This window comes from Python bivittatus, unplaced genomic scaffold (assembly GCF_059951505.1).
Source record: "Python bivittatus isolate LINGU-HERP-01145 unplaced genomic scaffold, Pbiv_v1 ctg000610_np1212, whole genome shotgun sequence".
Classification (NCBI taxonomy): Eukaryota; Metazoa; Chordata; class Lepidosauria; order Squamata; family Pythonidae; genus Python; species Python bivittatus.
This window is the reverse complement of record NW_028277088.1, coordinates 9,741,246-9,755,261: the sequence shown is the minus strand read 5'-3', so window position 1 is coordinate 9,755,261 and position 14,016 is coordinate 9,741,246. Positions and strand designations below refer to the sequence as shown.

General features: G+C 37.3%; 1 long non-coding RNA gene across 1 annotated transcript; it reads right to left on the bottom strand.

Annotated features, from left to right (window-relative positions):
- Window positions 1-228: 228 nt before the first annotated feature.
- LOC148214559 (uncharacterized) lies at window positions 229-13,774 on the bottom strand. The gene is made up of 3 exons (XR_015797960.1): window positions 13,560-13,774; window positions 10,489-10,542; window positions 229-261 (listed from the first exon to the last, which is right to left on the bottom strand). It is a non-coding gene; the product is annotated as an uncharacterized LOC148214559 (long non-coding RNA).
- Window positions 13,775-14,016: the final 242 nt, after the last annotated feature.

Below are 14,016 nucleotides of genomic sequence, written 5' to 3'. Positions count from 1 at the left end.
GTGTTAAGGGGCTAAATAATGCTTTCTTTCTTTCTTTCTTTCTTTCTTTCTTTCTTTCTTTCTTTCTTTCTTTCTTTCTTTCTTTCTTTCTCAAATTTATATGGCTGCCCCTCTCACAAATGTGACTTTGAGTGGCGTACAATAAAACTAACAAAATGTTCTTCAAAAACTCTTAAAAACAATGAACATAAATAGAAACAAGATCACCAGCGAACGCACCAGAATCTTACCCATGGTACAGCCAACATTCTTCACCTTTCCCTGAAAAGCAAGGGACAAAAGATAGTTCTTTAGCATATGTTTCCTACACTCCAATTTGATGCGAATCCCCATTAATGAAATTTATGCAGCTGCCTTGTTGCCTCCAAATTGGTCCTCAGTAGCTTTGTATGGAATACAGTCCCCAAAAGCAGCCCCCCAGCCCTAACCTCCAAATGCATTGGACTACAACTTCCATAATTCCCAGGTTGGAAAGGGCTGATATAATATATTCCACATGTACAAATTATACAATAAAGCTTTTCCAGCACATGAATAAAGTCTCCAGGAAACCTCCTATTCCCTCAGAGACAGTGGGATCTGTATGCATTATTTCTTTTTTAAATAGGGTTCTGCTTGGACAGAATACATGTTGGTTTAAACCCTATATATCTCCCTTTCAACAAGCTGAGCTGTTACCATTTGCAGTATTTCAGTCATTCGTTCAGGGCATTTCCTTGGCCCCTGCACGGGAGGGGGGTCCCCATTTCTGCTATTTTACTGTTGTTTATTGTTGTTATTCCAAGGGATGTCATGCTTGATATGAACTGTTGTTTTTGAATAAGTGCCCAGCAGAGAGAAGCTTTGACACCAAGTTCCTGAGGTTAGCCTGGACTCCTGGTTTAGAGTTTTATTCCTTTACTGATTAACCTGCTTCACGGCTGACTTGTTTCCTTGGGATCACACTGTGCTCTTGAACAGAGCATAATGCAAGCCAATCAGAAGTTTGGTTGAACTTGGAGAGATGCCCGATTTCTTGAACCATTAATCTCCAAAATTTCAGAGCCTGTGGGACAAAGCTGAACACAATAGCGGCTTAGTCACTTAGTTCAAGATCTCCCGACTTAGATCTATCCGTTCACAAGATATTAAATTTCCTGTTATTTTACAACTTCAGGCCATGTCTTAGAGATACACTAGACAGGGTACGGGTGAACAGTAGTGTTTCTTTTGCACCCCAATTCTTTTATTGCTGCACAAGCCAGTTTGGGGAGCCCAGGGCTGCTTTGAAGCCATGTTGCAATTCAGTGTAAGGAAATACTAATAAAACCTCAAAGTAACAGATCCCAATTTAGTTGACTTCAGATGCAGCAGATCAAATTTCCACCAGGACATCTCCCTGAAATAACAGGCAAGCCCTTTGCATCTGAAGTAGTCCAGAAGAGGCAGCAAAGTTCATGTTAATCTTACCATAATTTTCCATCTGTAGCTATTTGCTGAATGATGTAATTACACAAATGAGATAAACAGCTACGATGAAATCCTTTTGAAAATAACAGACGTCCCCACCCCCACAAATAATCCATTAAAACAAGGTTTTACTGCAATTCTCAGAAAAAAATAAGCACTGGGGTACATCTGGCACACCGTAGTTATTCGTTAAATTTATATCCTACTTTCAGGTTCTCAAGAGGATGGACACAATGTTCCTTTCTCTTAATTTTTTTAATAGTAATTTTATTAAAAATTACAATTGCAAAGATAAAAACTAATACAAACTAAAAAAAATTAAAAGAATAAAAAAATAGAAGGTGCAGAAAAGAAAAAATAGAAAGAAAAATAAGAATAAAGAAAAAGAAAAATATATAAAGAAATGACTTCCTCCTTCATCACAACAAATATTAACAATTTTAGTAACTTATCACCTCTTAAAATACAACAAATGATCTTTCCTACCATATCCCATCTCTTATTTATAAACAAATCCTGAAAGCCTTCCCCTTTCAGTCCTGATCAGCAGAAGTCCATTAAGGGTTACCAGAGATAACAACTTATCTATTTTAGCTTTGATCAAATAAACCAACTTTATATTTCTTCCTTGTACTTTTAACTATCTTGATCTTTGAAGGGAATAATGTCCTAGAACTTGATTTCTTTTCATTTTTTCTTTGTCCCTTCTCACAAAATTCTTCAAAGCTTTAACAAGTCTCTTTTGTAAATCCAATAGGAAAATTATCCAGATCACTCTTTTGGTTTGTTGTTTGTATATCCCTTTTAATTATTAAGACATTGGCCAGTTTCTTTTGTATGTTCATCTTTTTCTATATCATTCTTGTAGCCTGTCATTTTTAAATCCACTTTCAGATCAGTCTCAATCTTGTCAGGTGAAACTTGTTCCATAACATCTTTTAAACACAATCTATTTATAGAGGCAGACACTCTTAAAATTAACTTCTGGGTCCATTGTTCAAAAATATCCTTCAATATGTCCAGTGTTAAAATATTTTGCTTCATTCTGTATTAGTAAGTCAAATTTACGTGTTCTTCTCCTTCAGTTGTAATCTTTAGTTCCTTCTGGTTCCCCCTAGTGTCCAATCTTCAAAGTCTCATCCTATCATTTTTTTAAAAAAAGAACTCAAAACAAAAGCATTTTCCCACAGGAAGGATTCTTATAATTAATTCCAAAATCTTATTTCAAATCCATCTGGACCCTTAGTCCATTTGTAACTTTCCAAATCAAAGTTCTAATCATCCTTTTGCTGTTTATTAATTTTTTTAAGTCTTTAAACTTGTATTTAAAACTTCTTTCACTAAATATTGAAAGGAACTCACCCAGTGTTTTCAGACTTGTTGATCCAAAAGTTTCTAATAGCTAAAAAACAGTTAACAAGCAATTTCTGAAAGTCATTAGAAAATGAAGTATGCAAACCCAATGTCCTTCAAGGCACCAAATGTTGGTTTGAGCAAGATGCTTTTCCTTTGTCTCTCAGAGGTCTAAACCTGCTGAAGACCACTGTCTTACGGTCTTCCTGCAAAGAGCAGCTGTCTGGAGCACTTGTGGGCAATCTCCTCTCCTTGTCCAGAGGGGAATTACAAAGAGCTGGTCTACTTGCTGGCTCTTCATTCTGCTGCTGTTATTGGCTCTGCTTTTAGTGGAGCTGTCTTCAATTCACCATTTCTTCCCCATAAGTCTCACAACACTCATTTCTCTAGTTTTTCCACGTAACCACTTACTGGGTTAAAGATAGTGACTTTACAAAAGCACACAGTAGTTCTTCATAGCTCAATATGAGCTTGAATTTGAGTTTCCCTGTCTTAGTCCACCACCAAAAACTGCAGTTTTTCCCCATTGTGTGTCTTTCAGATATGTTGGGACTGTAGACTCCAGAATATCTAGCCAGGGGAAATTCTGGTGGTTATAGTCACCATACAGGTGGAGAACAATCCATTAGGGCAAAGGTTGCCAAACTTTCTTGGTTCACAGTGCCCTTTGTGTCTCAGTAATTTTTTCATGGTGTCCTCAGGCCAAAACTGTGAACTACCTTGATCTAGTAGTTCGTGTGGTGTCTGACAGATGTTGAATATTGCTGTTTCCCTCAAAAATTTAAAATATCCCCTGGGAGTTTGCTGCAGTGTACAGTTTGGAAACCACGGAATGAGGGAAAACTGGTGACTATGAGTTGATAGTTGTTTCTTTCTTAGGATACTGGGCAGCAGACCCCCTTGTCTTTCAGCTGTTCGCTGAAGGACAAGTTACTGAAGCAAATATCCTGACATTCCTTTATGCTCTCTTCCATTTTTAACAATGTGCTAATCCTGCATATTTAATTATTCATATCTGCATGGCATTCGACCGGCTTATTTTGAGTTCTCAGCTTAGTTCCAAATGAGTGTATATACCAGCGGTTGCAAACATTAACCATTTGCAGTTCTGACCATGTTAAAAAAACTTCTGGGGATTGCAGCTGGAATATTCAACCCTAGTCTCATTATTTAAAGGAAATAGAAATTCACTGCAGTGGCTGACATGCCCTGAAGGCTTGATATTTGTCACTGTGTTGTGTGTGTTTGTTTTTTTGGCATGCATGGTCATGAAGTCTTCATGAGATTGTTAAAATGTTGGCCTTGGCACTGCAGTCAAAAAGCAAGAAAGTGTTCAGAGCAGAAGATGTGGTGTTAGGAGTTAAAGAGCTGCTAATTAACATAATTTGGCTGTTCTTTTCCTACCTACTTGTAGTTGAATGAAAAGCAAGGGAATGAATTTCATACAAAAGTTGAACTTTTCACCAGCAACTTTGAATTCTGTGTAGTCTGTACAATAATTTGTGCCTGAATAGAAGAAAGTTACTGGGGCTGAGCAGATGGTAACATCTAGTTAGGCATGTCCAGGCTTGGTTGATAAACAGGATTGGGCGTGCTTAGTCCTTGGATGTGAGATCATGAGGACATCCCTGGCCAGTTTTTTTATGTCTTTCCCATCTCAGGGGAAATTATTACATATTAGCACATTAATTATTTTTAATTTATTATTTAGTTTAAATTAAATTTACAACTGTCCTAATTTTTGTTCTAGTTGGGCTCATTTCTCTGATCTGGCCTGGGCTGGTTTTCAATTCAGTTGCTGCAATTCAAAGAGTGTGCAGTTCCCAGCCTGAAAATATTGTGCACCTCTGATATAAAGCATACTATAAATCTGCAACTGCAAAAATCACATTCTTCTTTCTTTCTCCACTTAGCTATCTCCTGGGAAATGATTAAATAAATTTAATGTAGAAGAAGGAAGAGACTTGACATTTATGTAATGGTTCCAAGGGTTCAACATCCTTTATATATTTACTTTTTTGTTAGATTTACATCCTGCCTTTCCTTCAGGAGCTCAAGGTGGCTTAATGGCATTTCCTCCTCCAGTTTTTCACTTCATTGGATATCCCACAGATACAGGAATGCTGTGTATCATTCCCCCACTTCCTAGGCTGAAGCTACTTTACCATCTCCACCCTTAAGATGGCAGTGTAAGTAAGCAAAAGAGCTTTGAGTAACTATATACTGTAATTTTGTCCCTCCTTCATTGATATTATTAAGTGGGAAGATGTGACTGTTGAGATCTGAACTGGTGGTAACTAACTAGGAAAAAGATCTTGTGTGGGGCTTAAATTGTTCTCTCTTTAACTGCTCATTAGCTGTGGTTTTGAGCAAAAATCACAGCTTCAGGAAATAGGTGTGAGCACGTTATACATTTGCTAGATGAAGATACCCTTAATGAGACACACTCATTTAAATAATTCAGACCAGCTTTGTTGGTAACAAAATTGTAAGAAAAGGAAAAGATAAGTATGAACATTCTTATATCGAAATAAATTTCTAATAGATAGAGATTAATCTGTTGACTTCATCTGATATACATCTCAAAGACAGAAGCACACAAAGAAAACAATGCATGTTGGGTGCAAATCTTGTCAAAGTAGCACCAGATCTTGGAAAATGGAAGAGTCAACCCCCAACCAGTTCTCAGTGGACATTATAGCAATTCAGAATTCCCGAAGGGCATGTTTAAATGGTAGCTCCTTTTCCCTCTGTAGCATAATTATGCTGTGACAAATGTTTGATCAGGTCAGAAAAATAATGAATAGAATTAATCTTGTACAAAACACAGGAAAGTAATCCCTCTTTCCAGATGAACAGGACACATTGACCCAAAGAAGGTACCAGAAAGTTTCTGCTCCCAGCTGGGTTATTGCCGGTATGTATGCTAGGAGAAAGAAGAAATCCAACCTCAGGTATATTCTAAAGGTGCCAGTGAGCATTAAAGATGATCAGAGATGAACATAAAGCAAAATGAGAAAATTACCTTTGGCTGGATAAAATGTAGGTTAAAGTCATGGTAAAATCTATAATAGAACTGGAAGTCTCATTATACTGCAAGTACATATAATGAAAGAATGTATGAAAGGCAACTGGAAAGAATATCATATTGCAGTGAGCTTCGAAGTAGAGCCAGGTTATGCCCTGGATATCAACCTTTATTGCAAGAATGTGTGCTCCTTGATCTTGAGACCTATGTACTGTTCCAAAGGAACAACAACAACAAAAACATATACCAGACTTTTGTGTACAAAAATATATATAAGAGTAAGAATAAGGAATTACTTTCACTAAGCAAGATGAACCAAAGATGGCTTAGATCAAGCTAACCCAAGGCACCAAATTCAAAGCTGGGTTTCAGAATTGTAGCTACTGACTCTGTATTACTGAATGTACCTGTTGTTTCAGAAGAAGAGAGAAGCTTTTAGCAAGCAAGCGAGCCTGCTCATGGTCATCAGGAGATGGATCAAAGCTGAACAGACACAAAGTCTGGTAGCACCTTCAGGATTAACCAACTTGATTGGGACACATGCTTTTGTGAGCAGTCGTTCAGTTTATTAGATGCAGAGAATGGGTTTTCCCAATAAAATTGGTTAGTCTTGAAGGTGCTGCCATACATTATTTTCCTGTCAGTTCTTGTTCAATCTGATGAAAAAAAAAAAAAAAAGGATTCAAAAGTTCATTCTCCAATACTTCCAATATAAACTACATTCAAAAATTCCAAGAGAATTTTGAATGAAATTTTTAAGTACCCTGGTAATAAGATAGAAAAATAGACATAGGAAGAAAACTTTTGAGAAGTTACAAAGTAGATTTAAACACAGCATTATTGTTAATTTCTGGTCTGGCATTGTCTCTCTCCAGACTTCCCCAACAAGATTGCAAAAAACTGGCCTGTGCTCACTAGTAAGTTTTCTACTGAGCAGAGGTATTTCATGTCATCTGCAAGTACACTAACCTTCTGAGGATGGTAGGAATTTACCAGGAATTTCTTCAAGCAAAACTACATTTTTACCATTCTATTGTTAGTAGTTTGGAGGAATTTAGTTTAGAAAACTAAACTAAAGAAACTAAACCAAAGAAAAATGATAAAAGCTAATGAACTTGTTCAAATTATGGACACAGCAGAGATTTTTCCCTTGCTTTCTCCTATAACACCAGTACTCATGGTCATCCAATTTAAAAGATGGCAGGAAATGTTTCAACAGGCCAAAGAAAGTTCTTCTTCATACAATGTGTAACTGGTTTATGGAATCCGCTGTCACAAGATGTGATATTGTCTTGTTATTCACAATATCATTGTGATGTGATGATGGCCAGTAGGTCAGATATTTCAAGAGTAGCTTATCTGGTATTGTTTAGATATGTTAAATTTAGCTCCTATCAGCTTGGCATGCTATTTATGTTGGGAGTTGTCTTCTAAGACATCTGGAAAAGATTCTGCTTCAAGCAAGCCATGCCTATCATACACTCAATAGCCAAAGAGAACACTGGTAATATACGTTTGATTGCCTATTGCTAGAGCAGCCCTTAATTTAATTTTCCTGAAGGTCTCTTGTTAGTTATTGTTCAAATCCAAATGCCAGATTAGACTGATTAAATGCCACTTCATAAATATTTGCTACACATTTGTTAATCTGAGCGCTGAATTACTTATACTGAAGTCATGCTAAAGTTGGCTTCTAAAATTAGGCAAGTCAAAATTAGCTTGCCAAAAGCTGAATCAGCACATAATAGCCTCTGGCTATATATAACTATTAGGAGCCTAGATCTTGTGGCTTTTTGGTCAAAGGAGAATGTACTGCCTTTTTATTTCAAGCCTTTGCTGAACACAAGAATAAGCCCTCATTCTAAACTTTAGCACCTCTTTGGCCATGTTGCCTAGACTTCTTGGGAGTTGAAGTTCAAAAGATCTGGGCAGCTCACCATGGCCATCTCTGAACAGTGGTCCTTTATAAGAGAACCAATGAGAGAGACTTACTCTATTTTCCCCCATTCCTTGACCCCTCCATTCTTTTTTCACTTGCTAGAATTTGACTTCTATTTTCCTTTCTCAGGTACATGGAATTCTTTCTAATAGAAAGTTGTTGTTTTCTCTATTTGATGCCCTCGGGGTGAATTGAGACTGCAGTACCCATAATTTCCAGACTATGTTGGCTAGGCATCATGGAATTATAGCCCCAACACATCTCAAACCATATTTGGAAAGATCAGTATAATATGCAGTGATCATTTTTTTCCTGACAGTGGATAGTTGTTTATGCTTCACTGATCAACATCTGTTAAATAGTCAATGCACAGAATGGTTAGTTTTTTTCCTATCTATAAAAGGACAGTGATGTTTACTGTTCTCGAAAAGTATTTTGCTTATTTGCACAATTCAAGGCAACACTCTGGCCTCAGGAGACATTAATTGTCAAATACTATGTTAGATGTAAAGGTTTTGCAGCATATTTGCAACTCACACCATGCCATTTGGCGAATGGAAAAAATCACCACCGCCAAACTATCTTCCAGGGAAATGAAAGATTCACTTAATCTGCTCCTCAAAGATGTTTTCAGCTTACGTTGCTTCATGTCTTTTATATACACAGGCCAGGTGTGTTTTCACCTATAAAACTCTTCGTTGTAAATATATACAAGATACAGATGTATATAAGATAAATACTCTTCTAAAGCACTTGAAATAATATGCTTTTGCTGGAATGCTAATATTTTGCAGGAAGTATTAGCAAAGTGAGAAGGAAGTAAATCTACTATTGGAGTTTGGTTGAGTTTCTCCCCCCTCCCCATTTTTTATGGCAGATATATTACCAGTGCCTCCTCCCATATTTATGGTCCTGCAAACTTGATATCACCATGCCCAACCATTTTATTAAATTATTTATATATTTAATTCATGCATTTAGACTCCACTTTTCAGCCTGGAAGATTCCCATGGCTACTTAAATAACAACCAAAAACAAAGTTTACAAGCTAAAAAAAAATGCATATTGTTAAAGGGAAGAGGGGTGAAGAGGAGGGGGAAAAGGGGACAGAAGGAAGGGATCAGTCAGTAAAGTTTTGTTGCTCTTATAATGGCCAACAGTGATAGAAATAGCTTGGCTGGGAGGCCAACCACCATCCGCCTAATCTGTTGCCCTGTTGTTCTTCCTCACAAGGGACTTGGTGCCAATGGTCTTATTGAGTGAGGAGGAGAATCCCAATTGGATGCAGAAACTGTGAGTGAAGATGGTAGTTATCACTTTGATTCTCAGAACAATTGGTCCCTATGGCCTCTCTCAAAAAGCAGGATGGCAGCTAGTGAAGATGGCACTTCCTGATATTGTGACAAAACTGCTTCTCCCGCATGATAGGTTCCATCAGCGAAAGGCCTCCATGAAACTTTAGAAAAGCGATCAGACATGGCTACACAAATGTAATTGTGGGTGAAAAAACAGCTGTGTAACCAAGAAAATCTAATCAAAACCACACTACAAAACATGGAAAATGGGGAGAAAAAGTCTTCACACAATTCATTGCGTCACTCTCCAAGATCAAGAATAATGGCACACATTCTGCTTTAGAGTAGCAGCAGCTATTAGTGGGGAAATGGAATGGCAACATCTTGATCTTACATTTAAAATATCACCATGAAATTTTGTTTTGGGAGGAGGGACTATTTTATTTATATTCACACTTAGGTAGCTGGATGCTATCCAGATGTTGTTCTATGGGGTTCAAAACCTTTACCAGGGATTGAACTCATGGACCCTTCCATATCAGATGACTATATACAGTGCATTAACTTTAAGAGCTATCCAGGTCCTAACACTCTGGCATTGTAGGAAGGGATATATCCATATGCATGGAATCTATTTATATGAAAGTCATGTAAAACCCTGTACGTGGGAACATGATCCATATCTCTCTGCTCTGTGATCTTAAGGGAAGATGGACTTTATATAAAGGAAAATAACCTTTAAAATGCAAATGGCAGTATATGTATTTTATTATTTGAAAATATGTCCATAGTAATTATTTCTGTCTAATGTAACTCATCACTGCCCCATATCACTTTGAAAATTAAATTCCAAAATACCTAATACTGTATATTTGTGTAGTTCATTTGTGTATGAAATATGCAGGTATACAAACAATTTAGTCATTTCATCAGCCTGGCATAGCTTCAGTGAGATATAAGAGTAAGAGTTTATTTTTAAATGTTCAACATTCCCAATAGAGTTTGAGAAGCTTGATTCTATCTTCTTTTCTTTGTAAAAACAATGAGTAACATTTCTAAAGATTAAAAATGTGGTAACGTTCTTAATTTATGTTGTGTTACCATTGTTAATGCATTCTATAAGTGGGTGTTATAAAGGCGCAATTCTTCAGAATTTGAAACGACGACATTCTTAACTTCTTGGGAATTTTTTAAAAATAACATTTATACAAATATATTTCTTAGAATTGAAGTGAGGCGAGAGTGAATATTGGCTTGTGAGCTATTGGTGAATCCCAAGTCATTGCATTCTAAGATATTTAAAGAAAATGCAGTTTCTCCAGATACGACCACCAAAAATCTTATAGAAAATGTGGAGTAGAAGATCTGGAAAGATTTTCCTTTCATACTCCTTATGCCATCTGGCATAAATTTAGCATACTTACCTAGACTATTAGGTGTAATGGAATCCAAACTTCTGAAATCAGAGCCACCAAGATCTGTCATGGAGAAGACATACATTATCATAAAGTTCTCAGAATGGTATCTACAGCCCACCTTCTTTAAAGCTCCCAGAGCAGAGTGAGACTGGGGGCTGGGGGAGAGATTTATTTTAGAGAAAGTGGCTGTTATACACCATTCTGAGATGTTCTAGCTATCACTTCCTGCAATTACTGAGCAACAGGATCTGTATAGCTAAAGTGTGAAAGTCTACAAGTTCAATTCCCGATTAACATCTAACTATCTGCATCTGATGATTCCCAGTAAGGATGAGACTGGTGATGTGGTACCTTCTGGTAGTCCGTGTAGCTGGAATAGTCTATGATAGTTACGGGCTTTGCTCTAATGATACACATAGAGGTTGCAAGAACTCATTATAACAATTCCATTTAACATCGTCTAGCAAATCCAAAATCCATGCCCCAAATGTATATCCTCATAAGAATGACTACTCTTGTCAATAGTTCCCTTACATTATTTAATGCAAGTCACTAATAGTATCTCATAATTAAGAGTGCAAGGCATGAAAGTAACCCTGTGCACAGTTCATAGAACCATAATAGGGTTGGAGGTCTTCTGGTCCAACCTCCTGCCCATCTAGGATTAAGTTCTACTGAACTGAATATACATTTTTAAAATTTTCATATATCATAAGCCATAGTTTGTTAACTATATTTATTAAATTAATTACCATGCTAAATCACAATGTGTTTGGTTTGAGTTTGGCTCAATATGTTGCATGAACTCATTTATTATGGTTTGGAAACCATGATTTATAGCCTAGAGTGAAGTCTGTCACTGAGATCTATCTATCTATCTATCTATCTATCTATCTATCTATCTATCTATCTATCTATCTATCTATCTATCTATCTATTATCTATCTATCACCACCCATCTCGTTGAAATGACTCTGGGCAGTTTACAACAGAGATAAAATTCATTAAAATACAATATAAAAACAATCCTAATAATAAATAGCTTCCAAGAAAGATGGAGAATTGGCGAATAACTCAGGGAGCATTGTCAGGGCACTAACCACCCCCAGGGACGGTTAGAGCTCATATCGCCCCATGCACGCTTTAATTCTTTTTGGAAAGCCAGGACGGTAGGGGCCCACTGCACCCCTGGGAGGAGAGTATTCCAAAGGGCGGGGGCAAGAGCAGAGAAGGCTCTCCTCCTGGACCCCGCCAGCCGACATTCTGTCACTGACGGGGTCCTGCCTGACCAGGTGGGATGGGTTGATGTGATGGGGATGAGGCTTAACCTTTGATTGCAAAAGTTCTACTTGTAAATGGCAAGTAATGTTGTAAATGTTATCATTTCAGCTCTCATTTTCATCTCATTCATTGGTCAGAGTGAACTCTACTCTGAAATTCTGGAAGATTATGACATTATTCTTGATGTGGAAAGAGTGCCAGTATGTGGCCTCTCTCTGTCTCCTCCCTAGGCATATATTGCTCAGGACTTTTTGCACTGCCCAGTTATGGGTCTTTAGATTGATTGGCTGATCTCTTCTTATCTGTCTTTCAGAATGATGATACAGAGCAAACAATGGCATAATTTATGGGGTCTTGAGGAAGATATAGTAGGAAAAAATAAGCAAGACTTTGGAGAACAGAGGTGCAGTAACATTTTTTAAATGAAATAATAGCAACATTATTAATCTATCCCTACTAACACACACACACACCCCACACACACACATAATCTGTTATAAGAGGAACTATTCCATTCTGCCTAATGGTAAGGCCAATTCCTGTTGGGAAAATGGAAATCTGAATCAGAAAAAGGTTAGTGATATGAAATATTTACTAGAACTTGCAGAGAAATAGAAAGGTGACACTTCTATGATTATGCTAATCCAGAGATGGGCAGGCTGTGACCCCCATTTTGCATCTCCCAAAACAATCTCAGGGAGCATTGCTGAAATTCAGGAGGAAACTCACTATTTTGAATAAAGGGCTATTTTTAGAGATTTTCTGTATAATAAGGGGCAAAACAAATGCCATCCTTGTGAAGTTACAGTGTCATTGGACATTTGCTCTGTGGCTTCTGGAGCTTAATAATAATAAGGTCCCCTAGCTCCAGCATTTACAATGGCACAGCAGTAGAGATGCCAGTTAAGAAGCTGACAACGTTACTAGAACTTGGGGAGAAGAGAGAAGAAGGTCTTGGCTTACAAAGGAGTAGCAGGGGAAAGAAGAAAAATATTATCTTCACAGTCCATTACAAAAATTAATGTTTGCATCATTGACATGTACAGTTTGGAGCAGAATGCTATATGCTGATAGCTATTATTTCAGCTCTTCTATCATTTTCACTCTCCTGTTCCTTCTGGATATAAAGCATGAGATAGTGGTAGCACCACTGAAGGTTGTACTACTGCTAATGATTGTGGTTTTCCCCAGTCTTCTTCTGCTCCCTGTAACTTTTTGGTGATTTCAGTAATTCAGCAGCTCTCTGGGTGAGGTATAATAAGCTGAAATTAATCTACCTATTAATATAAAAACAGTACAACCCAGTACAAAAAAGCATTATGAGAACAATACATAGAGGATTTTAAAAGCTTAGAAAACAAAAAGGTTTTAGTTTACTGCTAAAATGTCCTCAGGATAGGCACCCAGTGAAGCTCCTGAGGGAAACATTCCACATTCTTGGAGGCACCATACAAAGCAGGATTCTTCCCATGTAGGCTTCCATTTTTTCTCAAATTGAAGACGCAATCTACTAAGATCACTATTGAAAATTTTAGAGGACAGGCAAACACATCTGGAGACAAGTAATTGTATGAGCAGCAGGTTCTTAAACCATGAAAAGTTCTAAAGAGCGTAAACTGCATTTTGAACTCGGCTGAGAGACAAGTTCTGAGAGTCTGAGAATGCAATGGATAGATATAAAGGGATAGGCGCACCCTCCACATAGCTGTTCTTTGGAGTAACTGAATCCAAAATATTCTCTTTTCCACTAATGAAATGTAAACCCAAGTAAACAACTACAGAAAGGTTATACATACTGTTGCATGACATCATCCTCCATCATCTCTCTTCTTCCTCCCCTATGCAGTTTGGTTATAAGTCTGTTGCATATTTCTTGCCCTCATTTCACTCCTTTGGCTGCTGCTTGTAGAGTAGTGGAAGCTTGCACACCAGTAGGGTCATGGTACACATTTGGCACCTCTAAATGTCCTTAGAATAGAACGAGATAGGCACTTATTCAGGACTGAGTAAAATAATTACATGATCCATCAGGGTCTTAACTTGGAACGTAATTTTGCTAGCAGAAAAAGAACAATTAAAGATGACATAATATAATAAATGTCATTGCAAAGGCATGTTGTTAGTCTGTGAGTTTGCTGAAGGCTAAAAGCCAAGCTTAGAGAATGAATTTTTTCCCCAGGATTTCCAGTCTCTATAAATCAGACTTTTGCTATGTATTACTAGTAGGCCAGTAATTGTTCCACATACTTGCTT